The 25372-nt window shown below is 41.1% G+C and overlaps 1 non-coding gene across 1 annotated transcript; it reads right to left on the reverse strand.

The window, feature by feature from the left end:
* Window positions 1-4529: 4529 nt before the first annotated feature.
* LOC124650702 lies at window positions 4530-4638 on the reverse strand. The gene has a single exon (XR_006987127.1). It is a non-coding gene; the product is annotated as a small nucleolar RNA Z118/Z121/Z120 (small nucleolar RNA).
* Between the last annotated feature and the right edge of the window lie 20734 nt (window positions 4639-25372).

Consider the following 25372-nt stretch of genomic DNA (forward strand, 5'->3'; position numbering starts at 1 on the left):
TTTTGATATAATGCGGCAAACAAAGTAGTAAATAAAACTAAAGCAAGACAAAAACAAAGTAAAGAGATTGGGAAGTGGAGACTCCCCTTGCGGCGTGTCTTGATCTCCACGACAGCGGCGCCGAGAAAATTATGCTTGATGGCGTGTAGTTCGACACGTCCGTTGGGAACCCCAAGAGGAAGGTGTGATGCGCACGGCGGCAAGTTTTCCCTCGAGTAAGAAACCAAGGTTTAATCGAACCGGTGAGGAGCCAAGAAGCACGTTGAAGGTTGATGGCGGCGGGATGTAGTGCGGCGCAACACCGGAGATTCCGGCGCCAACGTGGAACTGCACAACACAACCAAAGTACTTTGCCCCAACGAAACAGTGAGGTTGTCAATCTCACCGAGCTTCTTGTAACAAAGGATTAACCGTATTGTGTGGAAGATGATTGTTTGCGAGAAAACGAGTAAAACAAGTATTGCGGCAGATTTGTATTTCGATGTAAAAGAATGGACCGGGGTCCACAGTTCACTAGAGGTGTCTCTCCCATAAGATAAAAGCATGTTGGGTGAACAAATTACGGTCGGGCAATTGACAAATAGAGAGGGCATAACAATGCACATACATGATCATGATAAGTATAGTGAGATTTAATTGGGCATTACGACAAAGTACATAGACCGCCATCCAGCATGCATCTATGCCTAAAAAGTCCACCTTCGAGGTTATCATCCGAACCCCTTCCGGTATTAAGTTGCAAAACAACGAGACAATTGCATTAAGTATGGTGCGTAATGTAATCAATAACTACATCCTCGGACATAGCATCAATGTTTTATCCCTAGTGGCAACAGCACATCCACAACCTTAGAACTTTACTCTCAGCATCCCAGATTCAATGGAGGCATGAACCCACTATCGAGCATAAATACTCCCTCTTGGAGTTAAGAGCAAAAACTTGGCCGAGCCTCTACTAATAACGGAGAGCATGCAAGATCATAAACAACACATAGGTAATAACTTGATAATTAACATAACATAGTATTCTCTATCCATCGGATCCCGACAAACACAACATATAGAATTACGAGATAGATGATCTTGATCATGTTAGGCAGCTCACAAGATCCAGACAATGAAGCACAATGAGGAGAAGACAACCATCTAGCTACTGCTATGGACCCATAGTCCGGGGGTGAACTACTCACTCATCACTCCGGAGGCGACCATGGCGGTGAAGAGTCCTCAGGGAGATGAATCCCCTCTCCGGCGGAGTGCGGAGGAGATCTCGAGAATCCCCAGAGATGGGATTGGCGGCGGCGGCGTCTCGGTAAGGTTTTCCGTATCGTGGCTCTCGATGCTTGGGGGTTTCGCGACGGAGGCTTTAAGTAGGCGGAAGGAGCAGGTCGGGGGGCACACGAGGGCCCCACACCACGGGTCGGCGCGGCCAGGGCCGGGCCGCGCCGCCTAGTGTGTGGCCGCCTCGTGGCCCCATCGTCTCCTCTTCGGTCTTACGGAAGCTTCGTGGCAAAATAGGACCACAGGCGTTGATTTCGTCAATTCCGAGAATATTTCGTTACTAGGATTTACGAAACCAAAAACAGCGAGAAAACGACAGCGGCTCTTCGGCATCTTGTTAATAGGTTAGTTCCGGAAAATGCACGAATATGACATAAAGTGTGCATAAAACATGTAGATATTATCAATAATGTGGCATGGAACACAAGAAATTATCGATACGTCGAGAGGAGACGTATCACGGGAGCGGCGAGCCATGCCTCCCAATAGAGCTGCCAGATGACTCGGGTGGAGACCCATGGCCTCCCGTCAGAGCTCACGTTGATCCCGATTTGGAAGGTGCGGCCCGAGCAGCTCGCCTCCGGTGATGCGGCCGGAAGTGGCGTTTAGGGACAGGGGAGATGGCGGGTGAACGGTGCGAGGCAAGAAGCGGGGATGGACGGCCGCCGCAATATTGGAGGATAAAGACAATAGTGGAGGAGGGAGGGCGTGGTGGTGGGATGCTTGTGGAGGAGGACCTAGTGCTAACGGATTAATTGACGGCGTTAGGCACGTGTCGAGCAGCTAGGGGGTGCTCACGTTACTCCCCACGATCACCGGACTTCATCCGTTCAAAGGTATATAGTTGTATAGTTGATGAGATGACGAATGAAAGGTAGCGCGGGAGTAGGTGTTGGTTCATAACTTCAATAAAATTCACTCTATCTAAGATGCGGACCATGTATTCAGCAAAGCTTAGCTAGTTCCGGCTACCAGCTATTAAAAGGTATATCTTTATCCAGAAGCAAAGGACATTATCTAGCAACTATAAATGCTTCTCATGGTTATATATAAATAGATTTTTCTAGTAGTAGTGGTCTTGTACTTCAATAGACCGAGGAAATTGATCCAGCCAGAGATAACTTGCTGAGCCCACCTAAGATAGTCTTGGGTTCATGTACATAGAACAATGTGGCATGCAAAACTTGAACTATCTTTTTCTATTTTAATTCCCTCCAATGCGAGCATGAGAGACCTCGAGGATGTTAACCTTTACCTTTTGATCTTCACACTGTGAAACCTCTGCAGATAGTTTAGCCCTGTGTAAAAGTGTAGAAGTGTAGAGAATGCTAAAATTCAGATCATCCATCTTTGTAAATACGTTTGGGACCGAATTGTGGATAGCTCACTGAGCAACCCCTGAAAGAGTAATGCTTAGTGCAACTGCTAGTCTCTATCTCTACTACTACAGCTAGGCAGTTTTAAAATTGGATTTCCGACCTCTTCACATTTTCCCGCCTAAACACCTTTAAAGCTATTGCAGCCGTTGATTTTCATTACGAAGCTGTCATCGCCGTCCATCAAGTATCGATATAAATAATCCAATGGCCGTGCTGCGACTGGATTCGCCTCTCCTAGTTTGCCTTTGCGCATCCAATCATTCCAGCTCGAGCATGCACGTGCCAACCTCCTAGGAGTTAGCCAACTGTTCTAGAGAACTACAGTCCATGCAAACTTGCAACGTGGGAGGTCTGCCGATAAATGTATTTTTCTTTTCAAGCTCAAGCGGAGCTAGAAGTTGTAGTACATGCACATGATTTTTTTATGGGACACCTGGCACGACCAGCGATTGACCATGAGTTACCCCATCCTGATTTTTCCAATATATCTCTGTAAAGATTGAAAGAGATGTTTCCCATCTCTTGGTTACTGTGATGAAGGTTTCTTCAGACCCACATTTAAATAAATCTGTTTTTATGGAACGGAACTTGCAAAATATGTGTGTTAAGTGTTAACAAAGACCCACGAGAGAAAATCATACTTTGTAAATCACACAAATTTCTCACTTAGATGAAAAATACTTTCTCCATTAAAAAAATAAAAGTCTTCGATTTATCTAGATTAGCATGTATCTACACATTAGAACACTTCTAGCTACACGTGAACCTAGATAAATCTAAGTTGCTTATTTTCAAATGAAGGGAGTAGCAAAAAATACACTTGCACCCACTGTCCTAGCCTCCTAGGAACCCTGGAAGCTCAATGTGGATACGCCCCTGGCATCTAAACGAATAAGAATTACACTACAAATGATAACCTTAATAAACAAATAATTGCATCTCACATGGTTAAATTAAAAAGAATTAATATGTTTCTGAATTGTTTACTGATCACTTATCTCTTATTTAAAACTAACTTACAGTAAAAAAAATCAAATTCAATAAAAAAATTAGCACTTGATAGACAGATTCCCTAATATTTTTCAACATCTCTGGTGATACTTTATATAAAACTAACTGTAATGATCTAAAGAAAAAACGTAATGACCTTCAATTATAATTTTTAGAGCGCCATATGTTTTTATTCATTACCATTTCACAAAAAGGTTGTACTCTTCCACTTAGATACCGTAAACGTGCACGTGCCACTTACTAGTACTAATAAGTGGACTATTAATTGCATTTGTTGTGTCTGAAATACACTACTATTTTGTATGCACTACAGTAGAAATTCGAGTATTAGAGTCGGTCGGTTTTAGAAGAAGAGAATGGGCAACACTTTTGCCCCGTTTCAAAAAAAATAAAGCTCTATGCGTCGTTTTTCTCAAAACGGGCTCCAAATAAAAACAGACTTCAGTAATATATTTTTGGAGTTGACTAAAACTAAAACTACTCCAAAAATCATAGAGTTGGTTCTGAACTAACCGTCTCCCAAAAAATATTTAGGCCGGGTGAAATTAAAAACTGACCAAAAAATTGGAAGAATAGGTCCAGAAAATAAAGCCGATCCTCAAAATTATATTATTGGAGTCGGTATACTTAAAAAACTTGACTGAGTGACCCTAGGCGGCGGTGTATTCGTTGTTGCGATACCATGTGATGGCCACATGTTTGCGACCGAGTGACCCGAGCAACTAAAGGACGGGCACACCTCCAAAAAAATACATTTTGAAGCCAGTAACTAAAGTACCGCATCATAGTGAAGCGAGCAACTAAAGGATGAACATTTTGATGAAAGCACAAACATTGGCATCAAATTAAATTTGTGCATGTTTGCTGAGAATACATGATTAGTTTAGTGTGCATACTCAAGGAAGGAGGATCTTCTTGAACAAATGCCTTACTAAACTACGCTCCTTGAGATTCATCACAACAAACAAAAATTAGATCATTGTACAATAGGTATAACACTAATAAATCATAACCAATGTTCATAGTTTCCTATATGTTTCAACATCATCCAAAAAATCTGGCATACCAAAAAATGTGATTGTGCTCATATATTAGTCTCGGGTTGGTATAATTCATAGCGAAGTTCACGTCGTCAACTAAACAGAGCAGCTACAACGCTTACACACTAGCTGACTGATACTCCGTACGAACAGTGTCCACTTCCATAAGATAGTAAGGTGCGTGCTCAACGTGTGCATCAACTAAACATCAACTCGCTACATCACGGGAGAGGAGAAAGATAGCAAAGTACATCCTCTGAATGATGCATGACCGCTTCCAGCTAAGCAAAGCACACTACATCGCCGGAGACCTTCCATGCCTAAGTAAACCTTTGTCCACAGCAGGCGGATCCCCCAATACGAGCTTAGGCAACACATTCTATTCTAACCGGATCAAAGGAAGTCACAAGCGCGCAATACGGAGGGGAAATCGAGTCGCTACTTGAGTAGGTGCGTGCCTATCAGACGATGAGATTTGTTTTGCCAATTCTACAAATTAATTCAAAATACTATTCAGACTATGTTCATGATAATTAGTTCATGTTTTAATATAATTACTAATGAACTCCCACTTAATACAACATCCCTCATAGTTGTTAAGTGGTACACGATCCATATCCACTACACCAAAACCGATCATCACGTGAGATGATGTAGCTTCAATGGTGAACATCAACATGTTGATCATATCATCCATATGACTCGTGTTCAACCTTTCGGTTTCCTGTGTTCCGAGGCCATGTCTGTACATGCTAGGCTCATCAAGAAAACCCAAGTATTTCCGCGTGTGCAACATGGCTTACACCCGTTGTATGTGAACATAGAATCTATCACATCCGATCATCACAAGATGCTTCAAAACGATGAACTATAGCAACGGTGCATACGAGGGGAGAACACTTTATTATCTTGATATTAATGTGAGGGATCATCTTATAATGCTACCGTCGCTATCTAAGCAAGATAAGATGCATAAAGGATTAACATCACATGCAATTCATATGTGATATGATATGGCCCTTTAGTCTTTGCGCCTTTGATCTTCATCTCCAAAGCATGGACATGATCTCCATCATCAACGGGCATGATCTCCATCATCGTCGGCGTAGCGTCAAGGTCCATGGCGCCGTCTTCATGGTTGTTCACCACATGTAGCAACTATTACAACTACTTTGAAATAATACTACTACATGAAATATAAAGACAACCATAAGGCTCCTGCCGGTTGCCACAATACAATAATGATCATCTCATACATATTCATCATCACATCATGGCCATATCACATCACCAAACCCTGCAAAAACAAGTTAGACGCCTCTAATTTGGTTTGCATATTTTACGTGGTTTAGGGTTTTTGAGTAAGATCCAATCTACCTACGAACATGAACCACAATGGTGATACTAGTGTTGTCAATAGAAATAGTAGATTGAATCTTCACTATGGTGAGAGAGACAGACACCCGCAAAGCCACTTATGCAATACAAGTTGCATGTCGAGCGTGGAGCAAGGCTCATGAACGCGGTCATGTAAAGTTAGCCCGGGCCGCTTCATCCCACCATCCCGCAAGATGCAAAGTACACTAACTAAAAACAACAAAAGCATCAACGCCCACAAAACCATTGTGTTCTACTCGTGCAGCCAATCTATGCATAGACACGGCTCTGATACCATTGTTGGGATTCGTAGCATAGAAAACAAAAAATTTCCTACCGCAAGAACGAATAACAAGCCAAGATCCAATCTAGAAGATGGTAGCAACGAGAAGATCATGAGACTAACCCTCGAAGATTTCCAAAGCCTACGAGATTAGATCTCGTTGTTGCTGTAGTCGATCACTTGCCGCTTTCAAAAGCGCGTAGAAGATCTTGACAGTGCCACAGTCGGGCAGCACCTCCGTACTCGGTCACATGTTAGGTGTTGATGACGACGTCCTTCTCCCTGTTCCAGCGGGCAGTGGATGTAGTAGATCCTCCTCGGAATCCCGACGGCACGATAGCGTGGTGTTGGTGGTGGTGGAGATCTCCGGCAGGGCTTCACCTAAGCACTATGGGAGAGAGATGGAGGAGGGAGTGGTGCTAGGGTTTGGGAGAGGGGGCTCTCTTGGGCGCCGGCCTTGGGGGCCCTAGGTGGTGCGGCCAACATGTAGGCTGCCCCCTCCCTCTCCTCCTCATTATATAGGTGGAATCCCTAAGTCTTTGCCCAAAAGTTCGAATAAGACCCCAATTCAAAACTTCCATATGGACGAAACCTAGGGGGACATGGACTCCTCCCTTTCCCCCCTTTCTTGGCCGGCCAAGGAGGTGGAGTCCACCATGGACTCCACCCTCCCACTTGGTTGGCTGATTAGGGTTGGTGGAGTCCAACCGGGACTCCACCTTCCATGGTGATTTCTTCTGGAAGGTTCTAGAACATTCTAGCGCCTTCCATAAATGCACCGGATCATTTCCAAACTTGGAAAGTGACTTCCTATATGTGAATCTTATTCTCTGGACCATTCCGGACCTCCTCGTGATGTCCTGGATCCCATCCGAGACTCCGAACAAATATTCCAACTCCATTCCATATTCCATATCTACTTAAAATGACATCAAACCTTAAGCGTGTCACCCTACGGTTCGTGAACTATGTAGACATGGTCGAGACTCCTCTCCGACCAATAACCAATATCGGGATCTGGATATCCATAATGGCTCCCACATATTCAACGATAACTTAGTGATCGATTGAACCATTTACATACGATACTGATTCCCTTTGTCACGCGATATTTTACTTGTCCGAGGTTCGATCATCGGTATCTCCATACCTTGTTCAACCTCGTCACCGACAAGTACTCTTTACTCGTACCGTGGTATATCATCTCTTGTGAACTATTCACATGCTTGCAAGCTAATCATACGACATTCCACCGAGAGGGCCCAGAGTATATCTATCCGTCATCGGGATGGACAAATCCCACTCTTGATCCATATGCCTCAACTCACACTTTCCGAATACTTAATCCCATCTTTATAACCACCCATTTACGCAGTGGTGTTTGATGTAATCAAAGTATCCTTCCGGTATAAGTGATTTACATGATCTCATGGTCGAAGGACTAGGTAACTATGTATCGAAAGCTTATATCAAATTAAACTTAATGACGTGATCTTATGCTACGCTTATATGGGTGTGTGTCCATTATATCATTCATCTAATGACATAACCTTGTTATTAATAACATCCAATGTTCATGATCACGAAACCATGATCATCTATTAATCAACAAGCTAGTTATACAAGAGGCTTACTAGGGACTCCTTGTTATTTACATAACACACATGTATCAATGTTTCGGTTAATAAAATTATAGCATGATATGCAAACATTTATCATAAACATAAAGATGTATTATAATAACCACTTTATTATTGCCTCTTGGGCATATCTCCAACACTCCACGCACCGGCGAGAGGCGGCGGGGGGGGGGGGTATTAGCGCAGATCGGGGACCTGGCCGCCCAGCACCAGCCACCACTGGCGTGCCGCGGCGAGGAGCCGACGGGAGGCGGGGGCGCAGCGCCAAGGTCTGGTCGCCGCCGCCCAGCACCATCCGCGTCCAACCAGCCTCAGCGTCGAAGAGGGATCCCGGCCGCCGTCCCCAGCGCGGCACGAGGTAGGGCCGCCGCCACGCCCCGCGGTCTTTGCCCGGTGGCGGGAGGCAGTTAGCAGATGGTCGCGGCCGGGAGCGTTTCACGTTTCGCGTGCAGGAGCATTTCGCGTGCGTCAAAGGAAAAGTCTCTCTGGATTTCACATAATCGGAGGAAAGAGCTATTAATAATGAAGCTTGGGATAACCACACAATTTTCATAGAGGCATAGTCTCCTATGTTTCCAACAAACACCACAGAAACACTAAGCGAAGGACAATAGCAAGTAGAGCTAGTAGTAATCCACAAACAACCATTTTCAATATAGAAACATATTGAGCTAGAGTTCATAGCTTACCTAATAAAAACATCAAGAACACCAAAAGAAACCCAAAACCACCATAGTAGCCCATGATGGTCACATAGAGATCTGGGAAGTAGGTCAAACTGCTAGGAGGAGCAAGTTATCTACAAGACTGATACGTCTCAAACGTATCTATAATTTCTTATGTTCCATGCTACTTTTATGATGATACTCACATGTTTTATACACACTTTATGTCATTATTATGCATTTTCCGGCACTAACCTATTGACGAGATGCCGAAGAGCCGATTCTTTGTTTTCTGCTGTTTTTGGTTTCAGAAATCCTACAAAGGAAATATTCTCGGAATTGGACGAAATCAACGCCCAGGGTCTTATTTTTCCACGAAGCTTCCAGAAGACCGAAGGGATTACGAAGTGGGGCCACGAGGGCCTGTACCCATAGGGCGGCGCGACCAGCATGGGGCCCGCGCCGGCCTATGGTGTGGGGCCCCCGCGTCGCCTCCAACTCTGCCCTTCCGCCTACTTAAAGCCTTCGTCGCGAAAACCCCAGTACAGAGAGCCACGATACGAAAAACCTTCCAGAGACGCCGCCGCCAATCCCATCTCGGGGGATTCAGGAGATCGCCTCCAGCACCCTACCGGAGAGGGGAATCATCTCCCGGATCACTCTTCATCACCATGATCGCCTCCGGATTGATGTGTGAGTAGTTCACCCCTGGACTATGGGTCCATAGCAGTAGCTAGATGGTTGTCTTCTCCTCATTGTGCAATCATGTTAGATCTTGTGAGCTGCCTATCATGATCAAGATCATCTATTTGTAATGCTACATGTTGTGTTTGTTGGGATCCGATGAATATGGAATACTATGTCAAGTTGATTATCAATCTATCATATATGTGTTGTTTATGTTCTTGCATGCTCTCCGTTGCTAGTAGAGGCTCTGGCCAAGTTGATACTTGTGACTCCAAGAGGGAGTATTTATGCTCGATAGTGGGTTCATGCCTCCATTGAATGCGGGACAGTGACAAAAAGTTCTAAGATTGTGGATGTCGTTGTTGCCACTAGGGATAAAACATCAATGTTTTGTCTAAGGATATTTGTGTTGATTACATTACGCACCATACTTAATGCAATTGTCTGTTGTTTGCAACTTAATACTGGAAGGGGTTCGGATGATAACCTGAAGGTGAACTTTTTAGGCATAGATGCATGTTGGATAGCGGTCTATGTACTTTGTCGTAATACCCTGATTAAATCTCATAGTAGTCATCGTGATATGTATGTGCATTGTTATGCCCTCTCTATTTTTCAATTGCCCAACTGTAATTTGTTCACCCAACATGCCATTCATCTTATGGGAGAGACACCACTAGTGAACTGTGGACCCCGGTCCATTCTTTTACATCTGAAATACAATCTATCGCAAACTCTGTTCTTTACTGTTCTTCGCAAACAAACATCATTTTCCACACCATACGTTTAATCCTTTGTTTACAGCAAGCCAGTGAGATTGACAACCTCACTGTTAAGTTGGGGCAAAGTATTGTGATTGTGTTGTGCAGGTTCCATGTTGGCACCGGAATCCCTGGTGTTGCTCCGCACTACACTCCGTCACCAACAACCTTCACGTGTTCCTTGACTCCTACTGGTTCGATAACCTTGGTTTCATACTGAGGGAAAACTCGCTGTTGTACGCATCACACCTTCCTCTTGGGGTTCCCAACAGACGTGTGTCAACACGCCAACAACAAGGATTTTTCTGGCGCCGTTGCCGGGGAGATCAAGACACGCTGCAAGGGGAGTCTCCCACATCCAATCTCTTTACTTTGTTTTTGTCTTGCTTTACTTTACTTTATTTACTGCTTTGTTTGTTCTCAATATCAAAAATACAAAAAAAATAGTTACTTGCATTTACTTTATTTACTTTGCTTGTTTGCATTCTCTATATTAAAAACACAAAAAAATTAGTTACTTGCATTTACTTTATTTAGTTTGCTTTATTTACTACTGTTAAAATGAATACTCCTGAGAATACTAAGTTGTGTGACTTCACTAGCACAAATAATAATGATTTCTTATGTACACCTATTGCTCCACCTGCTACTACAGCAAAATTTTATGAAATTAAACCTGCTTTACTAAATCTTGTTATGAGAGAGCAATTTTCTGGTGTTAGTTCTGATGATGTTGCTGCCCATCTTAATAATTTTGTTGAACTTTGTGAAATACAAAAGTATAAGGATGTATATGGTGACATTATAAAATTGAAATTTTTTCCTTTCTCCTTAAGAGGAAGAGCTAAAGATTGGTTGCTATCTTTGCCTAAGAATAGTATTGATTCATGGACTAAATGTATGGATGCTTTCATTGGTAGATATTATCCTCCCGCTAAAATTATATCTTTGAGAAGTAGCATAATGAATTTTAAGCAATTGGATAATGAACATGTTGCTCAAGCATGGGAGAGAATGAAATCTTTGGTGAAGAATTGCCCTACCCATGGACTGACTACTTGGATGATCATCCAAACCTTCTATGCAGGATTGAATTTTTCTTCGCGGAACCTACTGGATTCAGCTGGTGGAGGTACTTTTATGTCCATCACTTTGGGGGCGGCAACAAAGCTTCTTGATAATATGATGATCAATTACTCAGAATGGCACACTGAAACGGCTCCACAAGGTAAGAAGGTAAATTCTGTTGAAGAAACCTCCTCCTTGAGTGATAAGATTGATGATATTATGTCTATGCTTGTGAATGGTAGATCTAATGTTGATCCTAATAATGTTCCTTTAGCTTCATTGGTTGCTCAAGAAGAGCATGTTGATGTGAACTTCATTAAAAGTAATAATTTCAACAACAATGCTTATAGGAATAATTCTGGTAACAACTATAGGCCATATCCTTCTAATAATGGTAATGGTTATGGTAATTCTTATGGTAATTCTTACAACAATAATAGGAGTGTACCCCCTGGTCTTGAAGCCATGCTTAAAGAATTTATTAGTACACAAACTGCTTTTAACAAATCTGTTGAAGAAAAGCTTGGTAAAATTGATGTTCTTGCTTCTAAGGTTGATAGTCTTGCCTCTGATGTTGATCTTTTAAAATTGAAAGTTATGCCTAATGAAGATAAAGATATTAAGTCATTTGCTACAGCAAACGCCATCCAAGTTCGAATTAATGAGAATATTAGATTGATGGCTGAATTGCATGCTAGGTGGGAAAAAGAGGAAAAACTAGCTAAAGAGAATAATGTAGCTAAAGTTTGGACTATTACCACCACTAGTAATGTTGATGCTTAACATGTTGCTACAACCCCTACTATAAATGGTAAAATAATTTGTGTTAGCAATGTCTCTACTCCTAGTGCAAAGCGTGCAAAATTGCCTGAAACTGCTGAAACTGCTAAAACTGCTGAAACTGTTTGTGATAAAACTGCTGAAATTTTTTAAAATATTGGGGACAATGATTCCATTGCTGTAGATCATAATGGTTTAGATTTTTATGATTGTCATATATCTGAAGTAATTAAGTTCTTACAAAAACTTGCTAGAAGTCCCAATGCTAGTGCTATAAATTTGGCCTTTACAAAACATATCACGAATGCTCTCATAAAAGCTAGAGAAGAGAAACTAAAACTTGAAACTTCTATTCCTAGGAAGTTAGAAGATGGTCGGGAGCCTATCATTAAGATGAAGGTCAGTGATTTTAATTGTAATGCTTTATGTGATCTTGGTGCAAGTATTTCTGTTATGCCTAAGAAAATTTATGATATGCTTGACTTGCCACCATTGAAAAACTGTTATTTGGATGTTAATCTTGCTGATCATGCTATAAAGAAACCTTTGGGGAGGATTAATAATGTTCACATTACGGTTAACAATAACCTTGTCCCCGTTGATTTTGGTGTCTTGGATATTGAATGCAATGCATCTTGTCCCATTATTTTGGGAAGACCTTTTCTTCGAACTGTTGGTGCTATTATTGATATGAAGGAAGGTAATATTAAATATCAATTTCCTCTCAAGAAAGGTATGGAACACTTTCCTAGAAAGAAAATGAAGTTACCTTATGATTATATTATTAGAACGAATTATGATGTTGATGCTTCATCTCTCGATAATACTTGATTCACACTTTCTGCGCCTAGCTGAAAGGCGTTAAAGAAAAGCGCTTATGGGAGACAACCCATTATTTTACTTCTGCACTTTGTTTTATATTTGAGTCTTGGAAGTTGTTACTACTGTAGCAACCTCTCCTTATCTTTATTTTATTGCATTGTTGTGCCAAGTAAAGTCTTTGATAGTAGGGTTGATACTAGATTTGGATTACTGCGTAGAAACAGATTTCTTACTATCATGAAATTGAGCAGCCCCTTCTGTAGGTAATTTATAAAAATCTGCCAATTTACTTGCGTGATCCTCAGATATGTACGCAACTTTCATTCAATTTGAGCTTTTTCATCTGAGCAAGTTAAGTGCCCAGAAAAATTCGTCTTTACGGACCGTTCTGTTTTGACAGATTCTGCCTTTTATTTCGCATTGCCTATTTTGCTATGTTTGATGGATTTCTTTGTTCCATTAACTTTCGGTAGCTTTGTGCAATGTCCGAAGTGTTAAGAACGATTATGTCACCTCTGAATATGTGAATTTTCGATTATGCACTAACCCTCTAATGAGTTTGTTTTGAGTTTGGTGTAGAGGAAGTTTTCAAGGGTCAAGAGAGGAGGATGATACAATATGATCAAGAAGAGTGAAAAGTCTAAGCTTGGGGATGCCCCGTGGTTCATCCCTGCATATTTTAAGAAGACTCAAGCATCTAAGCTTGGGGATGCCCAAGGCATCCCTTCTTCATCGACAACTTATCAGGTCACCTCTAGTGAAACTATATTTTTATTCCGTCACATCTTATGTGCTTTACTTGGAGCATCTGTTTGTTTTTGTTTTTTGTTTTTGTTTGAATAAAATCGGATCCTAGCATTCCTTGTTTGGGAGAGAGACACGCTCCGCTGTTTCGTATGAATGATGTCTACGGGAGCTTCTATTCTTGTAGACAGTGTTGGGCCTCCAAGAGCAGAGGTTTGTAGAACAGCAGCAAGTTTCCCTTAAGTGGATCACCCAAGGTTTATCGATCTCAGGGAGGAAGAGGTCAAAGATATCCCTCTCATGCAACCACTGCAACCACAAAGCAAGAAGTCTCTTGTGTCCCCAACACACCTAATAGGTGCACTAGTTCGGCGAAGAGATAGTGAAATACGAGGTGGTATGAATAAGTAGTAGCAACGGCACCGAGAAAAGTGCTTTGCCCGGGACGAGTAAACAAGCGGTAGTAATGCAGCGAGTAGTAACGCAGTAAAACAGTAAACAAGCAGCGATAGCGATATTTAGGAACAAGGCCTAGGGATTAGACTTTCACTAGTGGACACTCTCAACTTTGATCACATAACGGAATAGATAAATGCATACTCTACACTCTTGTTGGATGATGAACACATTGCGTAGGATTACACGAACCCTCAATGCCGGAGTTAACAAGCTCCACAATAATGCTCATATTTTAGTAACCTTTAGTGTAAGATAGATCAAAAGACTAAACCAAGTACTAACATAGCATGCACACTTGTCACCTTCATGCATATGTAGGAGGAATAGATCACATCAATATTATCATAGCAATAGTTAACTTCGCAATCTACAAGAGATCATGATCATAGCATAAACCAAGTACTAACACGGTGCACACATCTGTTACCTTTGCACACGTGCGGGAGGAATAGAACTACTTTAATAACTTCACTAGAGTAGCACATAGATGAATTGTGATACAAAACTCATATGAATCTCAATCATGTAAAGCAGCTCATGAGATTATTGTATTGAGGTACATGGGAGAGAGATGAACCACATAGCTACAGCGAAGCCCTCAGCCTCAGGGGTGGATTACTCCCTCCTCATCATGGAGGCAGCGATGGCGGTGAAGATGGCGGTGAAGACGGCGGTGGAGACGACTCCGGGGGCAATTCCCCGTCCCGGCAGGGTGCCGGAACAGAGACTTCTGTCCCCCGAATTGGAGTTTCGCGATGTGGCGGCGCCCCTGGAGTCTTTCTGGAGGTTCGTGTTTTCTGTCGATGTTTTTAGGTCACGACGGCTTAAATAGGCGAAGAGTCGGAGTCGGAGGGGCCACGGGCTGCCCAAACCATAGGGGGGCGCCCCCCTGGCCGCGCCGGGGTGTGGTTTGGTGGCCCTGTCCCCCTTCTCTGGCGGTTCTCGTGTGTTCCGGATGGTTCCGGGAAAAATAGGAACACAGGCGTTGATTTCGTCCGATTCGAGAATATTTCGTTACTAGGATTTCTGAAACCAAAAACAGCGAGAAAACGGAACTGGCACTTCGGCATCTTGTTAATAGGTTAGTTCCGGAAAACGCATAAAAATGATATAAAGTGTAAACAAAACATGTTGGTATTGTCATAAAACAAGCATGGAACATCGGAAATTATAGATACGTTGGAGACGTATCAGCATCCCCAAGCTTAGTTCCTACTCGTCCTCGAGTAGGTAAACGATAAAAGATAATTTCTGAGGTGACATGATACCAACATAATCTTAATCATACTATTGTAAAGCTTATGAGATGAATGCAGCGATTCGAAACAATGTAAATGCAATGAGTAAACAATTGAATCATATAGCAAAGACTCTTCATGAATAGTACTTTCAAGACAAGCATCAATAAGTCTTGCATAAGAGTTACTCATAAAGCAATAAATTCTTAGTAGAGACATTGAAGCAACACTATGGAAGATTAAGTTTCAGCGGTTGCTTTCAACTTGTAACATGTATATCTCATGGATAGTTGTCAATGCAAAGCAATATAACAAATGCAATAAGCAAGTATGTAAGAATCAATGCATAGTTAACACAAGCGTTTGCTTCTTGAGGTAAAGAGAAATAGGTGAACTGACTCAACAATAAAAGTAAAAGAATGGTCCTTCAAAGAGGAAAGCATCGATTGCTATATTTGTGCTAGAGCTTTTATTTTGAAAACATGAAACAATTTTGTCAACGGTAGTAATAAAGCATATGCATCATGTAAATTATATCTTACAAGTTGCAAGCCTCATGCATAGTATACTAATAGTGCCCGCACCTTGTCCTAATTAGCTTGGACTACCGGATCTTTGCAATGCACATGTTTTAACCAAGTGTCACAATGGGGTACCTCCATGCCTGTACAAAGGTCTAAGGAGAAAGCTCGCATTTTGGATTTCTCGCTTTTGATTATTCTCAACTTAGACATCCATACCGGGACAACATGGACAACAGATAATGGACTCCTCTTTAATGCATAAGCATGTGGCAACAATTATTATTCTCATATGAGATTGAGGATATATGTCCAAAACTGAAACTTCCACCATGAATCATGGCTTTAGTTAGCGGCCCAAAGTTCTTCTCTAACAATATGCATGCTCCAACCATAAAGGTGGTAGATCTCTCTTACTTCAGAAAAGACGGACATGCATAGCAACTCACATGATATTCAACAAAGAATAGTTGATGGCGTTCCCAGGAACATGGTTATCGCACAACAAGCAACTTAATAAGAGATAAAGTGCATAAGTACATATTCAATACCACAATAGTTTTTAAGCTATTTGTCCCATGAGCTATATATTGCAAAGGTGAATGATGGAATTTTAAAGGTAGCACTCAAGCAATTTACTTTGGAATGGCGGATAAATACCATGTAGTAGGTAGGCATGGTGGACACAAATGGCATAGTGATTGGCTCAAGATTTGGATGCATGAGAAGTATTCCCTCTCGATACAAGGTTTAGGTCAGCAAGGTTGTTTGAAGCAAACACAAGCACGAACTAGTACAGCAAAACTCACATAAAAGACATATTACAAGCATCATAAAACTATACATCGTCTTCCTTGTTGTTCAAACATCTTACTAGAAAATATCTAGACTCTAGAGAAACCACTCATGCAAACCAAATTTTAACAAGCTCTATGTATTTCTTCACTAATAGGTGCAAGGTATATGATGCAAGAGCTTAAATAAGAGCACAACAATTGCCAAGTATCAAGTTATTCAAGACATCATACCAATTACTACATGTAGCATTTTCCAATTCCAACCATATAAAAATGAACGAAGCAGTTTTAACCTTTGCCATGAACACTAAAAGATAAAGCGAAGAACAGATGTGTTCATATGAACCAGCGGAGCGTGTCTCTCTCCCACACAAGCATTTATTCAAACAAAAACAAAAACAAAAGCACACAGACGCTCCAAGTAAAGTACATAAGATGTGGCCGAATAAAAATATAGTTTCAAGAGAAGGAACCCGATAATTTGTCGATGAAGAAGGGGATGCCTTGGGCATCCCCAAGCTTAGACGCTTGAGTCTTCTTAGAATATGCAGGGGTGAACCACCGGGGCATCCCCAAGCTTAGAGCTTTCACTCTCCTTGATCATAGTATATCATCCTCCTCTCTTGACCCTTGAAAACTTCCTCCACACCAAACTCGAAACAAACTCATTAGAGGGTTAGTGCATAATCAAAAACTCACATGTTCAGAGGTGACACAATCATTCTTAACACTTCTGGACATTGCTCAAAGCTACTGGAAGGTAATGGAACAAAGAAATCCACCCAACACGAGCGAAAGAAGCAATGCGAAATAAAAGGCGAGAATCTGTCCAACGAACGAGTCCGTAAAGACGAATTTAAAAAGGGCACCAGACTTGCTCAAATGAAAATGCTCAAATTGAATGAAAGTTCCGTACATATCTGAGGATCACTCACGTAAATTGGCTTAATTTTCTGAGTTACCTACAGAGAATTAGACCCAGATTCGTGACAGCAAAGAAATCTGTTTCTGCGCAGTAATCCAAATCTAGTACTTACTTTACTATCAAAGACTTTACTTGGCACAACAAAACTCAAAACTAAGATAAGGAGAGGTTGCTACAGTAGTAAACAACTTCCAAGAAACAAATATAAAACAAAGTACTGTAGCAAAATAGCACATGGGTTATCTCCCAAGAAGTTCTTTCTTTATAGCCATTAAGATGGGCTCAGTAGTTTTAATAATCCATTCGCGGGAAATAGTATTTGAAGCAAAAGAGAGCTTCAAGAGGCAAGTTCAAAACAAATTTAAGTCTAACATGCTTCCTATGAAGAGGAATCTTGTACACAAATGAATTCATGAAGAACAAAGTGACAAGCATAAGAGGATAAAACACGAGTAACTTCCGGATTCTCAACATAAAGAGGGGAAACTTAATATTATTAAGATGCATATAACCATATTTCCCTCTCTCATAATAACTTTCAGTAGCATCATTGATGAAATCCACAATATACCCACCACTTAAAACATTCTTATCATGGTTCATATGCATAGAAGTATCATTAAATTTGGCATAAGAAGAGTTATTCTCATTAATAGTAATTGGAGTAGGATTATTATAAAGAATTTGAACATGGTAAACAAATTGCATATTAAGAGAATTGTTTTTAGTAATCCAATCATGACTATGACAAGTTTCATAAGGATAGTTAGAACCTATATCATAGCATTCTTTATAATAATCATCATAGTATTTTTCACAGTCGGTTTATCTGTGTCCACACCATCATTGTTATTAGAAGGAGATGTATCAAGAACATAATGACCAGTAGCTAAAGGAAACACCTCTTCCCCAAGCTTAGAGCTTTCTATATCATTATGGGAGGAAGCATGGATAGCACTGACACTATGGCAATTATTATCATCATTTTCAGAATTAGTTTCCCAGAGATTTGTAATATCAAAAGTAGTGTGCTCATTCAAATCATGATCGCTAATGTATGTAAAGGGCATAGGAAGATCATCGTATTCAGATTCATTGTCACAATAATCATTAGGAGCAACATACTTACGGTTACCTAGCGTTATCTCATTCACGCGGGGATACGCCGTTACCTCTTTATTTTTATTCTCCTTCTTCTTCTTCTTCTTCTTCTTCGTTCCCTTCTTCTTCTTCTCGTTCCCTTCTTTAGGAGGAAGAGGTTTGAAGGGTGGCTTGTCCGCATAACCTGATTTACTTTCAGAAACAATAGAAGAAACTCGGGAGGATCCCTCCTTTTCATTAATTAGTTGAAAACACACAGCGGTCCTATCATATTTTGGCAAGGTGTCATCTTCTAAAATATTTTGTATGTAAGTATTTGTATGGCTATTATCAATGCAATAAGAAAAACACCCATGAAGGACATCATCAATATCAAGATCACCCATATGTAACAAAGAGATTTTTCTCGACAGTTCTTCACACCCCAAAAATAAAGTAAGTTCATCATGCTGATTAGGAGTAATTTCATCATCACAATACAAATTTGCAGCACTCATTGGGTTCAAATTATCATTGGAGGAGCATTGAAAATTAAAATGACCCACTTCATGGCAAACTTCACAAATAAAAGGATAGAGGGCACAAACTTTTTTACCAAGATCATCTAGAGCCCTAAACCACTTTCTAGTTTTTTCATTAGCATGATGGATACAATATTCATCTTTGATTTGATTAATTCCACAAGGTCTATGTATTCCACAAAAATTAACATGCTTATAGGAAATAACATTATTAGGAGTTTGAGCATGCTCATTACAATAATTAACAACAATTTCATTCTTCGTACAAGCCTCTTTAAAAGGTTCATGATACTTATCAAAATTCTTTTTAGGCAATTCAAAATGAGAAGCAAAGGCTTTATAAAGATTTGCAGCAACTTGAGAGTCAAGACCATAAGTAGCACTCATATTTCGAAATTTATCGGTATCCATAAAAGTTTCAATGCATTCATAATCATAATTTATACCTGACTCTTTACCTTTGTCGTTCTCCCAATCTTCAGCGTTCTCCTTAATCCGATCAAGAAGGTTCCTTTTAAACTCTTCTTTGTTGCGCGTGAATGATCCAGAACAAGTAGCATCCAGCAAAGTCTTATCTTGAAGAGAAAGTCTCGCATAGAAATTGTCAATAATGATATTACCTGAAAGCTCATGATTGGGGCATTTGAGCATTAAAGACTTCAATCTCTCCCATGCTTGGGCAATACTCTCTCCATCATGAGGCCAGAAATTATATATTCGGTTTCGATCTTTGTGAATTTCACTTGGAGGATAGAATTTAGAATAAAATAGATGCACAATATCCTTCCAATCAAGAGAATGCTCATCCTTCAGCGAGTTTATGCCAATGCGCCGCTTTACCGTACAACGACATAGAGAATAATTTCTTCTTCACTTCATCCATAGAGATACCTGCACACTTGAATAACCCGCATAATTCATGCAAAAACAAGTAAATGATCTCCGGGATGCACAGTTCCATCCCCTTCATAGCGGTTATCCATAACACGTTCAATAATTTTCATAGGTATTTTATATGGAGTACTTTCAGTAGGTGCATTTAAAATATCACAAGCATCATTAGAGTTATCGCATATGGGAGATAAAGTATTATCAGAGCAAATTTTCTCACCTGAAGATGGGAAGCTAAAAAGATCACAAAAACTAGCTTCCCCAAGCTTAGACTTCTCCATAGCATTAGCAGTAATTGCATTCATACTAATAACATCGCTACTAGCATGCAAATGAGGTTCCATTGGTTTTTTAATGTTTGCACCAAACAATTCTAAATCAGGAAAAAGATTAAAAAGCTCACTAAATTTTTTGTTGTTTTCCATTATGCCTAACTAGTGTAAACAAGAAACAAAAAGATGCAATTGCAGGATCTAAAGGAAATAGCTTCGAGCACACACACAACGGTAACAGAAAAATACTTTACCTGGGACCGTAGTATGAGTGCCTTTTACCTTTCCTCCCCGGCAACGGCGCCAGAAAAGTGCTTGATGTCTACGGGAGCTTCTATTCTTGTAGACAGTGTTGGGCCTCCAAGAGCGAGAGGTTTGTAGAACAGCAGCAAGTTTCCCTTAAGTGGATCACCCAAGGTTTATCGATCTCGGGGAGGAAGAGGTCAAAGATATCCCTCTCATGCAACCCTGCAACCACAAAGCAAGAAGTCTCTTGTGTCCCCAACACACCTAATAGGTGCACTAGTTCGGCGAAGAGATAGTGAAATACGAGTGGTATGAATAAGTAGTAGCAACGGCACCAGAAAAGTGCTTTGCCCAAGACGAGTAAACAAGCAGTAGTAATGCAGCAGTAGTAACGCGAGTAAAATAGTAAACAAGCAGCGATAGCGATATTTAGGAACAAGGCCTAGGGATTAGACTTTCACTAGTGGACACTCTCAACTTTGATCACATAACGAGAATAGATAAATGCATACTCTACACTCTTGTTGGATGATGAACACATTGCGTAGGATTACACGAACCCTCAATGCCGGAGTTAACAAGCTCCACAATAATGCTCATATTTTAGTAACCTTTAGTGTAAGATAGATCAAAAGACTAAACCAAGTACTAACATAGCATGCACTACTGTCACCTTCATGCATATGTAGGAGGAATAGATCACATCAATATTATCATAGCAATAGTTAACTTCGCAATCTACAAGAGATCATGATCATAGCATAAACCAAGTACTAACACGGTGCACACACTCGTTACCTTTGCACACGTGCGGGAGGAATAGAACTACTTTAATAACTTCACTAGAGTAGCACATAGATGAATTGTGATACAAAACTCATATGAATCTCAATCATGTAAAGCAGCTCATGAGATTATTGTATTGAGGTACATGGGAGAGAGATGAACCACATAGCTACAGCTGAAGCCCTCAGCCTCGGGGGTGGATTACTCCCTCCTCATCATGGAGGCAGCGATGGCGGTGAAGATGGCGGTGAAGACGGCGGTGGAGACGGCTCCGGGGCAATTCCCCGTCCCGGCAGGTGCCGAACGGAGACTTCTGTCCCCCGAATTGGAGTTTCGCGATGTGGCGGCGCCCCTGGAGTCTTTCTGGAGGTTCGTGTTTTCTGTCGATGTTTTTAGGTCACGACGGCTTAAATAGGCGAAGAGTCGGAGTCGGAGGGGCCACGGGCTGCCCAAACCATAGGGGGGCGCCCCCCGGCCGCGCCGGGGTGTGGTTTGGTGGCCCTGTCCCCCTTCTCTGGCAGTTCTCGTGTGTTCTGGATGGTTCCGGAAAAATAGGAACCCGGGCGTTGATTTCGTCCGATTCCGAGAATATTTCGTTACTAGGATTTACGAAACCAAAAACAGCAGAAAACAGAACCGGCACTTCGGCATCTTGTTAATAGGTTAGTTCCGGAAAACGCATAAAAATGATATAAAGTGTAAACAAAACATGTTGGTATTGTCATAAAACAAGCATGGAACATCGGAAATTATAGATACGTTGGAGACGTATCAATGAACACATATGTTCTCAGCTTCACTGTTAATGTTCATGGCGAAGGTTGAAACTGCTTCGTTCATTGTTATATGGTTGGAAACAGAAAATGCTTCATGTGGTAATTGGTATAATGTCTTGAATAATTTGATACTTGGCAATTGTTGTGCTCACATAGATCTTGTTTAAGCTCTTGCATCATGTACTTTGTACCCATTAATGAAGAACTACATAGAGCTTGTTAAAATTTGGTTTGCATGATTGGTCTCTCTAGAGTCTAGATATTTTCTGGTTAAGGTGTTTGAACAACAAGGAGACAATGTAGAGTCTTATAATGCTTGCAATATGTTCTTATGTAAGTTTTGTTGTACCGTTTTATACTTGAGTTTGCTTCAAACAACCTTGCTAGCCTAGCCTGGTATTGAGAGGAATTCTTCTCGTGCATCCAAATCCTTGAGCCAAAAACTATGCCATTTGTGTCCACCATACCTACCTACTACATGGTATTTCTCTGCCATTCCAAAGTAAATTACTTGAGTGCTACCTTTAAAATTCTATTCTTTGTCTTTGCAGCTCATGGGAAATAGCCTTAAAAACTATTGTGGTAAAGAATATGTACTTATGTATCTTATTTCTTAATAAGTTGCTTGTTGAGCGGTAACCATATTTCTGGGGACGCTATCAACTATTACACCTTTGTTGAATATCATGTGAGTTGCTATGCATGTTCGTCTTGTCTGAAGTAAGGGTGATTTATCATGATCAAATGGTTTGAGTATGCATATTGTTAGAGAAGAACATTGGGCCGCTAACTAAAGCCATGATCCATGGTGGAAGTTTCAGTTTGGACATCAATCCTCAATCTCTTATGAGAATATTATCTGTTGTTGAATGCTTATGCATTAAAGAGGAGTCCATTATCTGTTGTCTATGTTGTCCCGGTATGGATGTCTAAGTTGAGAATAATCAAAAACGAGAAATCAAATGCGATCTTTCTCCTTAGACCTTTGTACAGGCGGCATAGAGGTACCCCTTTGTGACACTTGGTTGAAACATATGTTATGCAATGATAATCCATGTAAATCCAAGCTAATTAGGACAAGGTGTGAGCACTATTGGTAATCTATGCATGAGGCTTGCAACTTATAGGATGTCTTATACATAACACATATGATTTATTACTACCGTTGAAAAAATTGTTTCTATGTTTTCAAAATGAAAAACTCTAGCACAAAAATAGTAATCCATGCTTCCCTCTGCGAAGGGCCATTCTTTTACTTTATTGTTGAGTCAGTTTACCTATTCTTTCTATCTTAGAAGCAAACACTTGTGTGAACTGTGTGCATTGATTCTTACATGTTTACCTATTGCATTTGTTATATTACTTTGTGTTGACAATTATCCATGAGATATACATGTTGAATTTGAAAGCAACTGCTGAAACTTATATCTTCCTTTGTGTTGTTTCAAAGCTTTCTACTAAGAATTTATTGCTTTATGAGTTAACTCTTATGCAAGTCTTATTGATACTTGTCTTGAAAGTACTATTCATGAAAAGTCTTTGCTATATGATTCAGTTGTTTATTCATTGTCTTTACCATTGCTTCGAATCGCTGCATTCATCTCATATGCTTTACAATAGTATTGATCAAGATTATGATAGCATGTCACTTCGGAAATTATCCTTGTTATCGTTTACCTACTCGAGGGCGAGTAGGAACTAAGCTTGGGGATGCTTGATACGTCTCAAACGTATCTATAATTTCTTATGTTCCATGCTACTTTTATGATGATACTCACATGTTTTATACACACTTTATGTCATTATTATGCATTTTCCGGCACTAACCTATTGACGAGATGCCGAAGAGCCAGTTGTTGTTTTCTGCTGTTTTTGGTTTCAGAAATCCTACAAAGGAAATATTCTCGGAATTGGGCGAAATCAACGCCCAGGGTCTTATTTTTCCACGAAGCTTCCAGAAGACCGAAGGGATTACGAAGTGGGGCCACAAGGGCCCGTACCCATAGGGCGGCGCGGCCAGCATGGGGCCCGCACCGGCCTATGGTGTGGGGCCCCCGCGCCGCCTCCAACTCTGCCCTTCCGCCTACTTAAAGCGTTCGTCGCGAAAACCCCAGTACCGAGAGCCACGATACGGAAAACCTTCCAGAGACGCCGCCGCCGCCAATCCCATCTCGGGGGATTCGGGAGATCGCCTCCGGCACCTCTGCCGGAGAGGGGAATCATCTCCCGGAGGACTCTTCATCACCATGATCGCCTCCGGATTGATGTGTGAGTAGTTCACCCCTGGACTATGGGTCCATAGCAGTAGCTAGATGGTTGTCTTCTCCTCATTGTGTTATCATGTTAGATCTTGTGAGCTGCCTATCATGATCAAGATCATCTATTTGTAATGCTACATGTTGTGTTTGTTGGGATCCGATGAATATGGAATACTATGTCAAGTTGATTATCAATCTATCATATATGTGTTGTTTATGTTCTTGCATGCTCTCTGTTGCTAGTAGAGGCTCTGACCAAGTTGATACTTGTGACTCCAAGAGGGAGTATTTATGCTTGATAGTGGGTTCATGCCTCCATTGAATGCGGGACGATGATGAGAAAGTTCTAAGGTTGTGGATGTGCTTGTTGCCACTAGGGATAAAACATCAATGCTTTGTCTAAGGATATTTGTGTTGATTACATTACGCACCATACTTAATGCAATTGTCCGTTGTTTGCAACTTAATACTTGGAAGGGGTTCGGATGATAACTCTGAAGGTGGACTTTTTAGGCATAGATGCATGCTTGGATAGCGGTCTATGTACTTTGTCGTAATGCCCTGATTAAATCTCATAGTACTCATCGTGATATGTATGTGCATTGTTATGCCCTCTCTATTTGTCAATTGCCCAGCTGTAATTTGTTCACCCAACATGCCATTTATCTTATGGGAGAGACACCACTAGTGAACTGTGGACCCCGGTCCATTCTTTACATCTGAAATACAATCTATCGCAAACTCTGTTCTTTACTTGTTCTTCACAAACAAACATCATTTTCCACACCATACGTTTAATCCTTTGTTTACAGCAAGCCGGTGAAATTGACAACCTCACTTCGTTAAGTTGGGGCAAAGTATTGTGATTGTGTTGTGCAGGTTCCACGTTGGCGCCGGAATCCCTGGTGTTGCGCCGCATACACTCCGTCACCAACAACCTTCACGTGTTCCTTGACTCCTAGTGGTTCGATAACCTTGGTTTCATACTGAGCGAAAACTCGCTGTTGTACGCATCACACCTTCCTCTTGGGGTTCCCAACAGA

Source organism: Lolium rigidum, chromosome 4, assembly GCF_022539505.1.
Source record: "Lolium rigidum isolate FL_2022 chromosome 4, APGP_CSIRO_Lrig_0.1, whole genome shotgun sequence".
Classification (NCBI taxonomy): Eukaryota; Viridiplantae; Streptophyta; class Magnoliopsida; order Poales; family Poaceae; genus Lolium; species Lolium rigidum.